Source organism: Bolinopsis microptera, chromosome 4, assembly GCF_026151205.1.
Source record: "Bolinopsis microptera isolate Bmic1 chromosome 4, MBARI_Bmic_1.0, whole genome shotgun sequence".
Lineage (NCBI taxonomy): Eukaryota > Metazoa > Ctenophora > Tentaculata > Lobata > Bolinopsidae > Bolinopsis > Bolinopsis microptera.
Window position 1 is genome coordinate 4,498,339 of NC_087075.1, and position 19,316 is coordinate 4,517,654.

Sequence of the window (19,316 nt, forward strand, 5' to 3'; positions counted from 1 at the left end):
CTATGTCATGTGGATTATGGGGTGATTCGGAATCAGCGTCCGAAAATACATCGGTTAAGGTTGGTTTCAATGCAACTGTCGGGGGGCCCTTTTAGAAAAATCTTGAAGGTCGAGTGTAAAGTGATTTAGCATGTAGCACGCTCGGTTAATAAATTCAAACCTAGTTTTACTTTGGGATATAGTTTGATAATAAAAATAAATTACTATGTACACAATTGATGCAGTGTCACGTATAACTATATTATATTTTATTCAGTATGTAAATAAGACTATTTTTGTAAGCAAAAAATACGTATGAAAATTGTATATGGTTGCCAAGGAGTGTCATTCTTAAAAAGTTTTATTTTATTTTTTAAATTACACTCCTTGGCCACCTGATACATGTATTAAGAATTTGACCAAAACCCATAGGCATAATCATGGGTAGAGTGGACCGCTGCCAATGTCTCTTTTTCCCAAACAGTAGGAAATGATATTAATTTAAATAACCGTCCGCAAATGCAAGATGATACCAATAATGAAATTGGTCGCTCGCTTTTCCCATTCATTCACGGCTTACAAATTTTAATAAGTTTCGAGACAATTCGGTAATGTAGCTACACACGGTTAAGGCACGGTTAAGGCACGGTTAAGGCACGGTTAAGGCACAAGGGTTACATAAGGCACGGTTGAGGCACGGTCACTTAATAAGACACGGTTAACGCACGGTTAACGCACTTTTAAGGCACGGTTAACGCACAAACTGCCCATAAGCAACCATTATGGTCGCTTAAGGCACGGTTAACGCACGGTTGGGGAAATATAACCTATAAACATACAAGTGGTTAACTAAGGCACGGTTGTCGGTTAGGGAACAAAGCTGAGGTATGGCACAGTGAATAAACCACGAATGAGTTGCGGGAAACACATGTTTTGGCAATATTCCACCATACAAAGCCAATTATAGTGATTGTGAACATTTTGATGTGGGCAAGTGATTCCCTGTTCCCGTATTTGGTATATTTTTTTAAATGTGGCAATTTATAGAGAAAATTTCGTATGCGAATTTAATTCGAATAATAAGTTTAGTGCGAACTTAACAGCATTGGCCACACTTGTACCGTTGCAGAATATCCACAATAGATGTAGAAATAAGGATAATAAGATATTCCGATTTGAGAGGATACTTCCAGCTCCGATGGAGAGGGTGTGTACAGCTCCGCCTCCAGCACAGGACCAATAGAATCCATCTCGGAACAGCTGGAAGGGGAACAGGGCTTCAGCTTCATGTATAGGTCTGACAATCTTCACAGAATTGGTGAGGTGTGCGGGTGGTGTAAGCACGCAGCAATTGGTTGAGTGATGTGATCTGAGCTACTGGTACATGACTGCGAAGTATAAGGTTGTGCAGATCACCTCACTCAAATAAACAGGTGTGCAGATGTGAACTGGAAGAAAATTTCCGTCTAGTGGGTACATAATTAGTTTGCATGAATCTCGGGATTCGTGCCTTAACCGTGTCTTTATAACCGTGCCTTAACCGTGCGTAGCTACATTACCGAATTGCCAGTTTCGATTAATTGCATCAATCACATGCTGTAAAAATCTCTTTGAGTTGCTTTCGGGTCGATATCTAGTATTTCGGGATAAGGGTGGTAGTTAGTGTCAGTCCAATTAGCTGATGTTTATTGAATCTGTATTGCCGAGTACAGCTGCCTTCGGTTAGTTCTTCTTAATCTATTACTATTGTAAATGAATGGGAAATGCGACCGACCGATTTCACTCGGGGGAAATGGCTCTAAGATTTTGGAGCAAGTTTTAGGAGGGTCTGTGGTTTAATACCAGAGGTGAGTCGTTAGCAGCCTGTATAATTACGTTTATGACGGGAAAATAGTTCATTGATATCAATTTAATTAAGTGTCGTCCCGAGAAAGTTATAAGGAGTGTTTTATGTCGTATTATTTTTTGTGAATGGAACCGGATAATGATTTGTAAAGGTGATAGCTATTCAATAGCTTTATGTATATCAATATCGAGCGTTGGGGCTATCGGATGCAAAGGGCTGATTCAATTACATTCAGACATAATTTCTTCTTCAGTAATGTTTCCACCCGGGCACCTCAATCCACGGTTATTGAGCTGCCCCTCACCCACACAAGCAACAATATTTTCATTATTAAATAAACTGTTAAAACATACGGAAAAGGGAGGGGGTCTAAAATGCTCAAATTTGTGACCAATTATCCGTGATAAGGGAAACTGAACACAGCTTAAAGTTATGATCATCATCCACAGCAAGATAAAAACAAGAAAACATATATTAAACAATCCTGCAAATTTCCAATCGGGTTTCTCCTTCTCCTCCTTTTCGGTTTAACTCACTAAATTAAAATATTTTTCCTTTTCCTCCTCTTCAGTTTAACTCACTAAATATTTGTCCTTTTCCTCCTCTTCAGTTTAACTCACTAAATATTTCTCCTCCTCCTCCTCTTCAGTTTAACTCACTAAATATTTCTCCTCCTCCTTTCCTCCTTTCCTCCTAATTTGCTCAGCAAAATTCAGAATTTGGCCGCCAATTTTTTTTGGAAGCCTAAATCAAAAATTTTGAAAACTGATTGCGAGTTGTTACAATTTTAATGAGATCAATTCCGCGAACTAAGATACAGGCAATTCAGTTCATTTTTTGGGGTCTTTTCACCTTAGTATCCACATTTAAACAGATATAAAGCTATAATACAGAGAATATGTAGTTTAGGCTGACCTTTTATATAAAGTAAGTTTCATTCAAAAATATTGATATTTGACCATTTTATGGGACGAAATCTACCAAATTTGGTGCGTATATGCCCAAACATGGGCATATGGTTTTTGGCTCATAACTCAGTCATTCAGAAGACCACTATAACTAGCTAAAAGTAGACCACTATACACCTGGGTTTTGGGCATGTAACGGGTATTTGGCTGAATTGGGCCTAATTTGGACTAAATATGGGCGGGACTGCCCAGCGGGCACCGTTTGGCGGTTGGGGTCCGAGACCCCCTCAAAAGTTCGGTCACTGGTCCTATCTCGAAATCAAGTTTCACAAGAAAAATACCCATTGGACCCCGGCCCCTTAACTCACTAAATATTTCTCCTCCTCCTTTCCTCTTATTCGGTTTAACTCACTAGATATTTCTCCTCCTCTTTCCTCCTATTCGGTTTAACTCACTAAATATTTGTCCTTCTCCGCATTCCACCTGCGGAGCTACAGAAACACACAAACAGCACAATGATCTCAATCCAAACAATTAGACATTCATAACTCGATAATGATCAGCTGAGCTCAGTTGTAGCTCATAATGTAGAGTTTCACTTTCTTTTTCTCTTGGCAAAGCTCACAATGAGGAGGTTATCTTTCTCTTTCTCTTGGCAAAGCTCACAATGAGGAGGTTATCTTTCTCTTTCTCTTGGCAAAGCTCACAATGAGGAGGTTCTCTTTCTCTTTCTCTTGGCAAAGCAATGGGTATTTTTTTGTGAAACTTGATTTCAAGATAGCAGTTAACCAACAAACTAGGACCAGTAACCGAACTTTTGAGGGGGTCCCGGATCCCAACCGCCAAACGGTGCGCGCAGGGCAGCCACACCCACATTTGGTCCAAATTAGGCCCAATTTAGCCAAATACCCTGAACATGCCCAAAACCCAGGTTTATGGTGCTTTACTTGTAGCTAGTGGTCTCCTGAACTTGTATATAAACTTTCGTCAAGATTGGACAAATAATGACTGAGTTATGAGCCAAAAACAATATGCCCATATTTGGGCATACGCACCAAATTTGGTAGATTTCGTCCCATAAATTGGTCAAATATCAATATTTTTGAATGAGACTTACTTTTAATGAAAGGAAAGCTTAAACTTCATATTCTCTGTAAGTTGTAGCTTTATATTTGTTTAAATGTGGATACTAAGGCGAAAAAACCACAAACAATGAACTAAATTGCCCATATCTTGGTTCGCGATATTTGCGGAATTGATCTCATTAAAATTGTAACAACTCAATCAGTTTTAAAAAGTTTTGCGTGAAATTTTCGGAATCGACTTGAAATTGCATTTCAACCTTATTTTGAGAACAAATTTTTGATTTAGGCCTCCACAAAAATTTGGCGGCCAAATTCTGAATTTTGGTCCCCCTTAGCTCACTAAATATTTCTCCTCCTTTTCGGTTTAACTCACTAAATGTTTCTCCTCCTCCTTTCCTCTTATTCGGTTTAACTCACTAAATATTTCTCCTCCCTTTTCCTCCTATTTGGTTTAACTCGCTAAATGTTTATCTTCCTTTCCTCCTATTCGGTTTAACTCACTAAATATTTGTCCTTCTCCGCATTCCACCTGCGGAGCTACAGAAACACACAAACAGCACAATGATCTCAATCCAAACAATTAGACTTATCATCGGAATGCACCGCAGACTAATTCGAATGTAGTGGAATTGTTGAAATATGAAAATATCATAGCCCCACTCACCCAGTCAGCAAGGACTCACGTGTGGGCCTCCTGCTACATCAGGATGGATTATCGCATACTGTTCATTACTCATACAGAGATGAGTAGTTCGCTTTGCCAAGAGAAAAAGAAAGAGAACCTCCTCATTGTGAGCTTTGCCAAGAGAAAGAGAAAGAGAACCTCCTCATTGTGAGCTACAACTGAGCTCAGCTGATCATTATCGAGTTATGAATGTTCAAACAATTAGCGCTGAGAGGACAGGATGATAAATTTGTACGTGTATAATGATCTTAAAGCTCTTGTCTGCTATGCCGAGCTAGTAGACAACCCAGAGATATACAAATGCACAGAGCTTCGTGACCCGGACAATGCAGTATTAGGAGGCGTTTCTTTTTTGCCTGAAAACATTTCTTCTATATCACTCGACTCGATTGTTGGTGTTGGTGTTGGTGTTGGTGTTGGTGTTGGTGTTGACTGTTGGTGTTGACTGTTGGTGTTGGTGTTGGTGTTGGTGTTGGTGTTGGTGTTGGTGTTGGTGTTGGTGTTGGTGTTGGTGTTGGTGTTGGTGTTGGTGTTGGTGTTGGTGTTGGTGTTGGTGTTGGTGTTGGTGTTGGTGTTGGTGTTGGTGTTGGTGTTGGTGTTGGTGTTGGTGTTGGTGTTGGTGTTGGTGTTGGTGTTGGTGTTGGTGTTGGTGTTGGTGTTGGTGTTGGTGTTGGTGTTGGTGTTGGTGTTGGTGTTGGTGTTGGTGTTGGTGTTGGTGTTGGTGTTGGTGTTGGTGTTGGTGTTGGTGTTGGTGTTGGTGTTGGTGTTGGTGTTGGTGTTGGTGTTGGTGTTGGTGTTGGTGTTGGTGTTGGTGTTGGTGTTGGTGTTGGTGTTGGTGTTGGTGTTGGTGTTGGTGTTGGTGTTGGTGTTGGTGTTGGTGTTGGTGTTGGTGTTGGTGTTGGTGTTGGTGTTGGTGTTGGTGTTGGTGTTGGTGTTGGTGTTGGTGTTGGTGTTGGTGTTGGTGTTGGTGTTGGTGTTGGTGTTGGTGTTGGTGTTGGTGTTGGTGTTGGTGTTGGTGTTGGTGTTGGTGTTGGTGTTGGTGTTGGTGTTGGTGTTGGTGTTGGTGTTGGTGTTGGTGTTGGTGTTGGTGTTGGTGTTGGTGTTGGTGTTGGTGTTGGTGTTGGTGTTGACTGTTGGTGTTGGTGTTGGTGTTGGTGTTGGTGTTGGTGTTGGTGTTGGTGTTGGTGTTGGTGTTGGTGTTGGTGTTGGTGTTGGTGTTGGTGTTGGTGTTGGTGTTGGTGTTGGTGTTGGTGTTGGTGTTGGTGTTGGTGTTGGTGTTGGTGTTGGTGTTGGTGTTGGTGTTGGTGTTGGTGTTGGTGTTGGTGTTGACGTGGTATGGTTAAGCCTTAAGGTCGAAGTTTGGGTTACGGATAAAGTTGTGGCTATAACCCTAACTTAACCATAGATTTAATACTAACAAAAAAATGTTGCTTAATATGCTATGGGCGAAATACCAAAAGGTGGAATATTTGATCTTCGATCTTGGCCGTAATTTAATGACTAGTGACTAGTTACCCTATTAGATCAGATCACAATTATATATCCTTGAAAACTAACTTTGTTAACCTTCTCAGCCATAAAAATAACGCATTTCTCTTACGATTGACTATTGAGATGGGCAGTTGCAGTATTGCAGCTAGCTAAAGATATCAGTTTCTCTTTCACTTTGCGTACATGCCTGTTTATTTAGTCACGTTATGCCAGACCCATATTTTACAGGGTATTAGGCGTCTGCACGTGAGTTAATCCGGTCTGACAAATGAGCTATAGCATTCCAATAATTCTACTGCAAATATTAACATTTACATTCTGGGAATGAGGAATGTATTGAGATCATTATAGTCCTACATCCTTTTTATTTTAAATACAGAAACAATGACCAAGAGTTTTAGGAGAAATATTTAGTGATGAGTTAATCCTTCAAATAATTTGAAGTATTACTACGCGGGCCACGGGGGTTTGAATTAAGGGAACAGCATTTGAATAATTGGCCTGGATAGTAAAATGGAAATTCGATTGTTTGGGGTTTATATGGTTAAGATATGGGTTGTGGTTAGGGTTTTGGTTAATTGTGCGGTAGTGATATGGTAATGGTTAGGGTTAAAGTTAGTTGTGCGGAAATATCATTGATAGTAAGTGGACAAATGGTACACTTCATTTTCTCTTTGGAATAGTTAAGATATCAGTTACTCTGTAAGCCAGATTTCGGCCATGTTAGAACACCACTTTTTAGACCCAATTTGCACATAGCTACTGTATAAGTGTATAGAAATAACAGCTCATACAATACACCCCGGCCCCTCCCCCACCCCCAAGGCTGGCTGACGTAATGTAAGAACAATCTCTGACTAAAGTTTGTCTTTCTCTATCCCTTGAATAACGTACTAAGAACCCTCACTATTAACTAGAGTTTCTCTTTCTGTTTCTCTTAAATAACGAGGCATTATTATATGTTGTACTTGTAGAGAAAGAACCTGCACTATTCCATGATGCTTCGTGTAATAGAGCGACTATAACCGCTAAACACCTATACTTTCTTAACTCAGAGGCTAATAGCTTTATAAACGTTAGTTTACACCGACCGGAACTATAACTATATAACTCTTCCTCGACTCAGCACTCTACACTTCTCTACAACTTGGCGATGAAGCGCACTCTGATACTAATCCTCCTTGTCTCCTCTCTCGTCTTCCTGGTGCAGTCTGAATTCGAAGAAGACGACGATACTGGTTGGGGTACTTTAGATGAGGATTTAATCGATGATGAAAAATTGATTCAAACTTTGAATGTCGCAGCAACAAAATGCGAGAAACAGAAGTGCAAGGATAATTTCAGAAAATGCAAGAGAAAAGGTTGGTGCGGGGACTTGAAATGGTGCCTCAAAGCGATATATGAGGGTCAATGCAAGAAAAGAAATAGAGCGAACGCAGTTTCTAAGATGGCTTGTATAATTAGTTTGATAAAGGCGGCTGACTTTTGTATTAATATGCCCTAATCACATCAGTTACTGCATCATAGTGACTCCTATAGCTTCTCACCGTCACCTGCGGAGAGAAAAGCTTCCTGATTGCGGGAATTTAAATTTTTTCAAAATATTTAGATTATTATTCAATTCGCCTCGTTTTTCTGTTTCTCTTTCAATCAGATGTAACTAAACGTACAACATAATTCGAAATTATTGATTCATCATCAAATATGATATCAACTCTGAACTCTGGCAAGTAAAAACTGTGGATCGTTTAAATTCAAGTTACACATCCCATTCTAGGTACGATGGAGATCACCAATAAATTTAAACTGTGTACTGCTGCTTTACCGGAACCTTGTTTCGGTGTGGGGTTCGATTATGGATTGATTTTGTGACGTTTTCTAAAAGAGGAGAGCAAGATCTACCAGATGTTCTTTACTTCTATAAAATACTGACAATTGTAACTTTCTGTCACAGTTAAATCACATCAAAATTATCTCGAAATCGATTTTATAGTTATTTCTGATCTCAACATGTGTAAAATTGGGCAAATATTGATATACCACTACCAGCTTAAGCACTATGGATCAAACAACACTATTTCAACCACGCACCGCTCACCGGTCACATTAATTATTATGTGGCAGTAATTTGTTAACATTGGCACAATTATATGTACCATCTCAACATGGTAAAAATATGTCAATTTTGTCACAAAACAAATTATAACTCTATTAATTGCTCCTTGTCGGCAAAATAACTAATTTATCGACATAGGTATGATGGTGAGGTAACATTATATTTTAATCTGATTCTTCAAAATAGGGGGCAGGGGCAAGAAATGTAAATTTCGTCACATCACAATGCTGGCAAGCATAACCGTCGCCCTTATATTCACAACACTATTTACCCCCTTTACTATTATATCCCCTTTATTGTTTTCCAGGCATTAAGACTCATCGAAAGTAGTTCAGCAGGTATATTTAAGTTCAAAACATTCTAATTCAATGTTAAAGATGACAGGAATAAGAAATAGTTATGTGGAGGTTTTTAAGAAATTTGCGCAAAATACGCGCCAGCATGTTATACGAAATTAGGTAAAAAACCCAAAATCGCCATATTCAGGTGCCTTAAAAACCATGTTAAAATTGAGTTAGAGATCTGAAACTTTGCAGGGCGTGTAGACCTTGTCCAAATCGACTGTTAAAAAATTTTCATGTTTCAGGAGTATTGGGAAGTGGGTTTTCTGGAACCAGGAACCCCTGTTTTACAACAGATTGTCGTGAAGTATATATAATAAAAATAAAACAAATATTTAATAAAACAAATATTTATTTTTACGGCACAATCAAACAATATCAATAATAAATAAATCAGTGGAGGTTTGAAGAGGTTTCAAGTGCCGAAGGCCACTGCTTATCTTTAGGATTTGAGAGTGACCTGTGCTTGAAACCCCCTCAACCATCCACTACGTCAATATAATACTTATTATACAAATATAGAAAAATATAATTATCTAAGCTAAAATTGCTTATTGGTCTAGTTTGGTGACATAGGAAAGCCCAGTTGAGTTTTAGTTTAGGTTTATGTTTTAAATCATAGTTTGAAAGGTTAGCCATGTTTCATGGCAGAGAGTGATATCATGTGTGCAGAGCCGTACCAGATGTAGAATTTGAGATATAATATTTGACCAAAACCCATAATCATGGGTAGAGTGGACCGCTGCCAGTGTCTCTCTTTCCCAAACAAAAGGAAATGATATTAATTTGATTGACCGTTTTCAAATGCAAAATGATACCGAGAATGAAATCGGTCGCTCGCTTTTCCCATTCATTCACGGCTTATAGTTATACGAATTGTACCGTAATAGGTTTCGATAAATTACATCGATCACTGTATGCTGTAATAATCTCTTTGGGTTGCGTTCGGGTCGATACCTAGTATTTCGGGATAAGGGTGGTAGTTAGTGAATTAGCTGAAGTTTATTGAATCTTTATTGCCGAGTACAGCTGTCTTCGGGTATGGTAGTTCTTCTTAATCTATTACATTTGTAATTGTAAATGAATGGGAAAAGCGAGCGACCGATTTCATTCTCGGTATCATTTTGCATTTGAAAACGGTCAATCAAATTAATATCATTTCCTTTTGTTTGGGAAAGAGAGACACTGGCAGCGGTCCACTCTACCCATGATTATGGGTTTTGGTCAAATATCATCTCTTTTTGATTAATGTCAGGGTACTTTATAAAGTCGAAATATAAACTGATATCTTCATTAATAAGGAGGAAGTTTCAACGATTTCGAAATTTTTCCTTTGAAAACATTTCCTTGTGTTTGGGTAAGCATATCGGTCGATCATTGACTGAATTTGCCACTTTATACTCATTCAAGTTGGCATTCAATTTATATATAATGACATTGAACTGTCGTGGTAAAGCAGAATTTGTTCGAAATCACGAATGAGCAAAATTATCATCTTTCGCACGTGCAAACTATGAGCGAACGTTGCGTGCGCATCCAATGTTGAATCGCCGTAAATTTTTGCGTGTTGGTGTTTTATATATAGTTTGATAAGCATGCAAAGTTTCAAAGTATTTCAAGAAGAACTGTAATCACCACGGCACACCAAAGTTTACAGAAAATGGTAAAACAGCAATTTTCAGTGATTTTAGCAATTTTTAATCAATTTGGGCGTGTCCCCACGTGTGCATCTTTTCGATTTTTAACTTCAAAACTAGCCTAATGCACAATTTATACCTATAAGAAGCAGAACTGAGCTCCACAACCTAAGGGATAGCCCAACACCAGCGAATACTAAATCGCAAAATTGAAGTTTTTATAAAATAATTCTTCAAAAAAGCACTAACTTCAATGGCAAATATCTTTATGAAGGAGCAAGGTAGGGAAACTTTCCGGTAGATTTTCAGAATGCTTAAACAATTATCTAACTTCAATATGCCCTCAAATTTTGAATAAAATCACTCTTTAATGGCGTAAAATCGATTTTAAAAGTGATTACTTTGTCAAAAAACAGGTTTTTTAAATGGTTAACTTGATGACGTCATCAAGTGGTAATGATGACGTTAAATTACTTTTTAATGTAATGTAAACTAAAGTCTAAACAATTATCTTCAAGACCTGTGGTCCGAGATGGCTGTATCTTTAAAGCTTCTGAATCTACGGACACCTGAATATAGCCTATAATTTACTGGCAAAGCGTCTATCCCTGAATATATATGTATATCTGTATATCTGTATTTTACCAAAACCCATAATAATGGGTAGAGTGGACCGCTGCCAGTGTCTCTCTTTCCCAAACAAAAGGAAATGATATTAATTTGATTGACCGTTCTCAAATGCAAAAGATACCGAGAATGAAATCGGTCGCTCGCTTTTCCCATTCATTCACGGCTTACGAATTGTATAAATAAGTTTCGATTGATTACATCAATCAGATGCTGTAAAAATCTCTTTGGGTTGCGTTCGGGTCGCGGATACCTAGTATTTCGGGGTAAGGGACAAGGGTGGTAGTTATTACTTATTGAACAAGCTGGAGTTTATTGAATCTTCATTGCCGAGTACAGCTGCCTTTGGGTAGTTCTTCTTAATCTATTACAATTGTAAATGAATGGGAAAAGCGCGAGCGACCGATTTCATTCTCGGTATCTTTTGCATTTGAGAACGGTCAATCAAATTAATATCATTTCCTTTTGTTTGGGAAAGAGAGACACTGGCAGCGGTCCACTCTACCCATGATTATGGGTTTTGGTAAAATATCATCTCTTTTTGATTATAATGTCAGGGTACTTTATAAAGTCGAAATATAAACTGATATCTTCATTAATAAGGAGGAAGTTTCAACGATTTCGAAATTTTTCCTTTAAAACATATCCTTGTGTTTAGGGAAGCATATCGGTCGATCACTGACTGAATATGCCACTTAATACTTATTCAAGTTGGCATTAAATTCATATATAATGACATTAAACTGTCCTGGCAAAGCAGAATTTGTTGGAAATCACGAATGATCAAAATTCTCACCTTTCGCACGTGCAAACTTTGAGTGGACGTTGCGTGCGCATCCAATATTGAATCACCGTAAACTTTTGCATGTAATTGTTTTATATATAGCTTGATAAGCATGCAAAGTTTCAAAGTATTTCAAGAAGAACTGTAATCACAACGGCACTCTAAAGTTGACAGAAAATGACGAAAACAGCAATTTTCAGTGATTTTAGCAATTTTCTTTCAATTTGGGCGTGACCCACGTGTGCAACTTTTCGATTTTCAACTTTAAAACTAGCCTAATGCACAATTTATACCTATAGGAAGCCGAACTGAGCTCCACAACCCAAGGCATGGCCCAACACCAGAGAATACTAAATCGCAAAATTGACGTTTTTATAAAATAATTCTTCAAAAAAGCACAAACTTCAATAACGAATATCTTTATGAAGGAGCAAGCTAGAAAAACTTTCCGGTAGATTTTCAGAATGCTTGAACAATTATCTAAGATGAAAATTTCCTCAGATTTTGAATACAATTACATCTTAATGGTTTAAAATTAATTTTAAAAGTTATTACTTTGTCAAAAATCAAGTTTTAAAAACGGTTAACTTGATGACGTCATCAAGGGGTGTTTATGACGTCAAATAATTTTTTTATACAATGTAAACTAAATTGTAAACAATTATTTGCAAGACCTGTGGTCGGAAATGGCTGTATCTTTTATAGGTACAAATCTACAGACACCTGAATGTAGCCTATAATTGACTGGCAAAGCGTCTTTCCCTGGATATATGTATATGTATATGTATGTATGTATCACGACAATCTGTCGTAAAACAGGGGTTCTAGAAAACCCATTTCCCGATGCTCTTTGTTCAATTGCTTGAATTATCTAACTTCATTAGGCCCTCACATGTTGAATAAAATAACTCCTTGATGGTGTAAAATCGATTTTAAAAGTTTGCTTGGTGGTCGTTTAAGTTGAGTTGCTTTTTTTTTCATTCATTGGACAGTACTCTCCTTTGGATGAAATGCTGGAATCGTGCCAGGTTTCAGACACAGCGATTCGAATACATCAACGGACTCCGTATTTACCATCACCAATAAACAGTGAGCATGATGACTTACCAGCAGAATGCACGGAGTTTAAAGAACAAATTGACAGTTGTTATGAGGAAATTGTACATTGGAAAAAGAATATTTTTGAGCCCCCGACATGTAAGATAGGGAGGGAATTTGTAAAGGAATTATCTACTTGGCTTGAACATTTTAATACGGGATCAGTTTTTCAGGGTTCATCAATCAAAACATTTATTGTTCTTCCTGCTTTGCTTCTGCAAAAGCCATCTGCAAAAAGTAAAACAGCTGAACATAAAGTCCTGTTGAAAAAAAGGATAGAATTATGGAGGCAGGGGAATATTTCTGCACTTATGAGGGAAGCAAGAACTATACAACGACAGCTAGCGAGGAGCTCTCGGAAGCAAGAAAAGGATTGTGCGAGAACATTTGCCAACCTCATGTTTGAAGGGAAAGTCAGCTCTGCAGTGCGCATGTTGTGCGATAATGATAATAAAGGAATACTAGAAATGTCTACAGAGACTATGGATCAGCTATTGAAGAAACATCCAAAACCAATGCCTATAATGGATAATAGTTTACTTTTTGGACCAATCGAAGAAATAGAAGAATCGTTGTTTTATAATATAGATGAGACAATGGTATTGAGGGCGGCAAAATTTACCAACGGGTCTGCTGGACCATCACAAACTGATGCGGAATTTTTTAGATTCATTTTGACGCATAAGAATTTTAAAGAAGAAGGAAAGAAATTGAGAGAGGAGATAGCTAAGTTTGCAAGGTTGATAGCATCAAAACCCTTTAACCCTGATCTGTTGGACTCTTACGTTAACAGTAGACTCATCCCGCTAAACAAGTGCCCAGGGGTGAGGCCAATAGGAATAGGGGAGACTTTTAGACGAATAGTCGGCAAATGCTTGAGTTGGGAATTGAAAACAGCCATCCAAGTTGCGGCTGGACCACTGCAGGTTTGTACAGGACTAAAAAGTGGATCGGAAGCTGCAGTGCATTACATGCGGGAACAATTCGAAACAGAATCTGCGGAGGCGGTGATTTTAGTTGACGCCAGTAACGCTTTTAATTCCGTTAACAGACAAGCTCTCTTACACAACGTGAGAGTACTATGCCCGGAGTTGAGCATTATTGCAATCAACATGTACCGCAAACCTTGTCGGCTATTTGTTGGGGGAACAGAAATCCCCAGTCGGGAGGGTACAACCCAAGGCGATAACCTGGCAATGTCGCTCTTTGCCATTGCAACTTTACCAGTACTACGGAAATTAGAAGATCACGAAAAAGTGGCACAAGTGTGGTTAGCAGATGACGCCACAGGGGTGGGTACTCTTCACGCACTTTTAGGCTGGTGGAAAGATATCATTGTAGAAGGACTTAAGTATGGCTACTTCGTGAACCAGGAGAAATCTTGCTTAATCCTGAAAAATCCTGAACATTTACATTCTGCTCAGGAAATATTTTCAGATTGCAATAAAGATATCAGGGTAGATGGTCAAAGGCATTTAGGAGCTGTGCTGGGGACGCCTGAATTCAAGGATACCTACATTAACAACCTGGTAGTTGAGTGGAGTGATATGCTAAAAAAGTTAGTACATTTTGCCAAATCACAACCTCAGGCAGCCTACGCTTGTTTCACACACGGTGTCCGCCACAAATTTACATATTTTATGAGGACACTAGATATCAGCTCTTATATGGGCCCTCTTGACAAAATTATCACCCACGAGCTCATTCCGACTATATTTGGTTGTCCAATATCTCCTATACACCGAGAGCTTATGTCATTACCATTAAAGAACGGAGGTATGGGAATGCCACAGTTGGAGTATTTGGCAAAAAGAGAGCATGCTGCATCGCTTTTGGTAACTCGGGGACTGGTAAATTCCATGAAAGGCAAATCGCTTGCTACAACCTTCTCGGAATCGACAGATGAGCTTCAAGATATATTAAAACAACGTGTTTCTGAATATAAAGAACAACAAGAGAACATACTTAAAAAGGTTGATAAGAAGACTGCAAGGGTTTTGGATCAGATTAGCGAACCAGGGAGCTCAAATTGGCTCTCATGTCTACCACTAAGAAAACATGGATTCGTTCTAAATAAATCTGAATTTAGGGATTCTATCAGATTGCGGTACAACTTAGATCTGGATCGTTTACCATCACAATGTCCATGCGGAAAAACTTTTGATGTGAACCATTCTCTGAATTGCCACCTTGGTGGCTACATCATTATCAGACACAACGAAATTAGGGATTTTTTAGCAGGCTTGTTGAAGACGGTTTGCTCGGACGTGGAAGTTGAACCTCAGCTTCAAGAACTAGAAGGAGAGCAGTTCACGAGGTCTTCGACACTTACGGGTGACCAGGCGAGACCGGATATAAAAGCTCGTGGTTTCTATAGGGCAGGCCAAGTGGCTTTTTTCGATGTTAAGGTAATTAATCCTAATTCTAATTCCTACCTTCAACATTCGACAAAGAAAGTCATGGAGAATGCCGAGAAACAGAAATCCAGATGTTACAACGAAAGGATTTTAAATGTAGAGCACGGATCATTTGCTCCATTAATCTACTCAGTGACGGGTGGCATGGGACCGCAGGCTAAGACGTTCGAGAAACTACTATGTAATAAACTTGCATATAAACAAAAACAGAATTACAACGATATTATTAATTATTATCGGTGTAAGTTATCTTTTTTAATTAGAAAAATGATTTTATTATGTATAAGAGGATCTAGAAAAACCTCAAATAGAACTGTAGAATTATCTAACATGGATGATTTAGAATTTAACTCTTTCGAATCGAAAGTTAATTAAATTTTTCAGTCCCATGGACTGGTTTTTATTTTTGACAATGATGATATTCATTATATATAACCTGTAATACTATTCTGTATATATCTAATTTCGTTTTCCAAAAAAAAATCTAATCTAAGTTCCTGACGATTGCTGTAGTTTAATTGCTATATAGTCTGCAACTTGCCAAAAAAATTTCCCGATGCTCCTGAAACTTGAAACTTTTTTTGCAATCGATTTGGTCAACGTCTAGACGTCCTAAAAAATTTCAGATCTCTAACTCAATTTTAACATGGTTTTTAAATTTAAGGCACCTGAATATGGCGATTTTGGGTTTTTTACCGAATTTCGTATAACTAAACAGTGCTGGCGAGTATTTTATGCAAATTTCTTAAAAATCTCAACATAACTATTTTTTATTCCTGTCATCTTTGACATCAAATTAGAATGTTTTGAACTAAAAATAAATCTGTCGAACGACTTCCGATGAGTCTTAATGCCTGAAAAACTCCTGCCGGAGGCGGCGGCCTTCGGCCGCCGCCTCCGGCCGGAGTGCACGCTTCGCGTGCACGAAAGAGGCTTGTAACGTGTACCAAAGGGGGTATAATAGTAACGGGGGTATAATAGTAAAGGGGGTATAATAGTAAAGGGGGTATAATAGTAAATGGGGAACATAGTATACCTACAATAAATGCAACGGTCGTGCTTGCCAGCACTGTGATGTATATGTCCCGACAATCTGTCGTAAAACAGGGGTTCTAGAAAACCCATTTCCCGATGCTCCGGAAACTTGAAACTTTTTTTGCAGTCGATTTGGTCAACGTCTAGACGCCCTGCAAATTTTCAGATCTCTAACACAATTTTAACATGGTTTTTAAGGCACCTGAATATGGCGATTTTGGGTTTTTTACCGAATTTCGTATAACATGCTGGCGCGTATTTTGCGCAAATTTCATAAAACCTTCACATAACTATTTCTTATTCCTGTCATATTTAACATTAAATTAGACTGTTTTGAACATAAATATACCTGCTGAACTACTTTCGATGAGTCTTAATGCCTGAAAAACAATAAAGGGGTATAATAGTAAAGGGGGTATAAAAGTCAAGGGGGTAAATAGTAAAGGGGGTAAATAGTAAAGGGGTTAAATAGTAAAAGGGGTAAATAGTAAAGGGGGTAAATAGTAAAGGGGGTAAATAGTAAAGGGGGTAAATAGTAAAGGGGGTAAATAGTATTGTGAATATAAGAGGCACGGTCATGCTTGCCAGCATTGTGATAGATTAGTTACCATATATTAGGGTCACCTCGATTTTGGAGGGATAGCAAGTGCTTTTTAAGGTTAGATTTAATAATACCTGACGAGGCTGATAAGTCTGAATTTTTGGAAGAACCCGGGATTATTATCCCATCTATATTAGCATCACATATTTCGAATACATAGGGGATGAGATCATTCCATATTTTCGTAGAGGTGTACAAAAAGTTCTGTTGGGAGATATCTAACCTCAGTAATGGGACAATCAGACGAAGTTTTTCATTTCTAGGACAGAACTTGAAAAGATCTTTAATCGACTGGGGGACATCAAATTTAAGAATTTTGAATAGCTCCATAAATGTATGGTACATGTGCAGATTCTCCAGGTTCATAATTTTCTGCTCAGTGAATAGCGGTTTAGTGTGTTTAAGACAGTAGTTCTTTTTAGCCATATGTTCGTTATAAGTTCTTGAACGTGCACAGGTTAAGTAGTATTCTTTATGATCGAAATTGGGAATGTTACCAAATAGCAGTCGTATACATCGTTTTTGAATAGCAAAGATTTTATTCAGCTTATGTTTAGGGATCCCACCCCAGCAACTTATACAATAGCTAAGATGTGACATACAAAGAGCATTGTATAGTTTCAAATATTCAGATTTGGGAATGAATTTGCAAATTCTCTTAATCGATACAATACTGGAGTTCAGCTTTAAAGATAAATGATTAAGATGTGGTTCCCAACATAGCTGTTCGTCTATTGTCACCCCAAGAAATTTTGTACATTGAACTTTTTCTAGCTTTTTGCCATCTATTGAAATCGTTAGATTCCTGTTAAAGGGCCGTGTTCTAGCACAGGTCTGTATTGCTCTTGACAAACCTGGCTGAAAATGCATAAAACAACTTTTCCCTGCATTTATATGTAACTTGTTAGACTCCATATAGTTACTGACTTGTTTCATTACATGATTAGCTTTTTCAAAAGCTTCCTGTGCTGAACGACCTATCACAAAAATATTTGTATCATCAGCAAACAGGACGAATTCAGCCAAACATGAGGAGCTCACAATATCATTTATATAAATCAGAAATAGTAGAGGTCCTAACACTGACCCCTGGGGTACACCATACTCAACTGAACACTTGTCCGATTTTTCAGTTTGAAAAGAAGTTACTTGGCTACGGTTTGTTAGATAGCTAGCAAGAGTTTTTAGTGCAATACCTCTTACTCCATAGTGTTCAAGTTTATGCAGGAGTTTATCGTGCTCAATTGTGTCAAATGCTTTACTTAGATCAATAAATATTCCAATTACATGATTTTTCTGTTCAATCTCATTAAGTATTTTATTGACAGAATAGTTTACGGCATGAGATGTTGAGTGTTGTTTTCTAAAACCAAATTGTCGATCATAAATCACGTTCATAGCACTGAGGTAATTATATAACCTATTATAAATTATTTTTTCAAGTATTTTGCCAAATATCGGTAATGTAGAAACAGGTCGATAGTTATCAAGGCATCGTGAGTCTCCTTTTTTATAAATTGGTGTAATAGAGCCCGTTTTAAGCTTGTTTGGAAAGACCCCATTGTCCAAGAACCAATTAAAGAATCTAGAGATATGACCAGACAGATAATTTACACTCTTTTTCAAGACTTTAACAGAGATATCACTTGCCTTTATCATTATCATATTTGTCTTTTACATTACGCATGAAATTCGTTTGCTGATAAGAAAATTTACCATGGTCGACGCCGCGCTCAACTTATTGGATCAGCCAACCACCCACCCATCTCACGAGACGAATCCTTCATCAGATGACAAGGGGCTACCAGGTAGTGACTAGTGACCCACTCACTACCTCCTCAAAGACCTGCCTGGGGTCGCCCATCGATTTTAAATGCCTAAATCAATATGCCAACTGTCAGATCTTGTAGCCAACAATTTTCCCTATACGGGGATACCAAACTTTTCAAGATTGGCCAATGTTTAGGCATGTTGAAGTTCTGATAACTAAGCTCACTTTATCGCATTATAATTGCGTAATTTGAGACGATCGCGCGGAGCCAAACATATAAGCTGGGTCAAGCAGCAGTATTGAAATTATTACAGATTCTATGCATTATCCAAATTAGACCTCAAATAATGATAAATTAGATTTAACAGCAAAGTTTTTTGAGAAAATATCGGTCATCTCATTAATTTACCAAAATTAAGTTTACCAGCTCGCCTAGCGCCAAAATATGTATTTCGCGTTGGATAAAGTTTTCACTACAGGGAACACGTGGGCGCTTTAGCTTGTTGCTTTCAACGAACACTGCAAATCTCAGTTCCATGCATTGATGTTCTGAAACGTGGAGTTTGCCGCCCATTTCAAAACTAGTCCAAACATTTGGATCAGCACTAAGTTGGTAATTTAATCTTGTTATATCGAAACTTGACCAACTGCTGGTTTTCTGATGTAAATAAGAAAGGTACATAAAGTAGATTGGATTGAAAGTTATCGTTGTGGGTGAAGTGACATTTAAGTCCTGATAATGATCTCGTGCAACAAGATGTTTAATGAGATCACGTGACTAACCCGTGCCAAATGATTGGGTGACGTTCAACAAGAAAGCAAGGAGAACCAGAACAGTGATCGGCACTCGTTAGGTGACGACGACTTGTAGAAAGGTTTTTGCTGATTGGGTCAC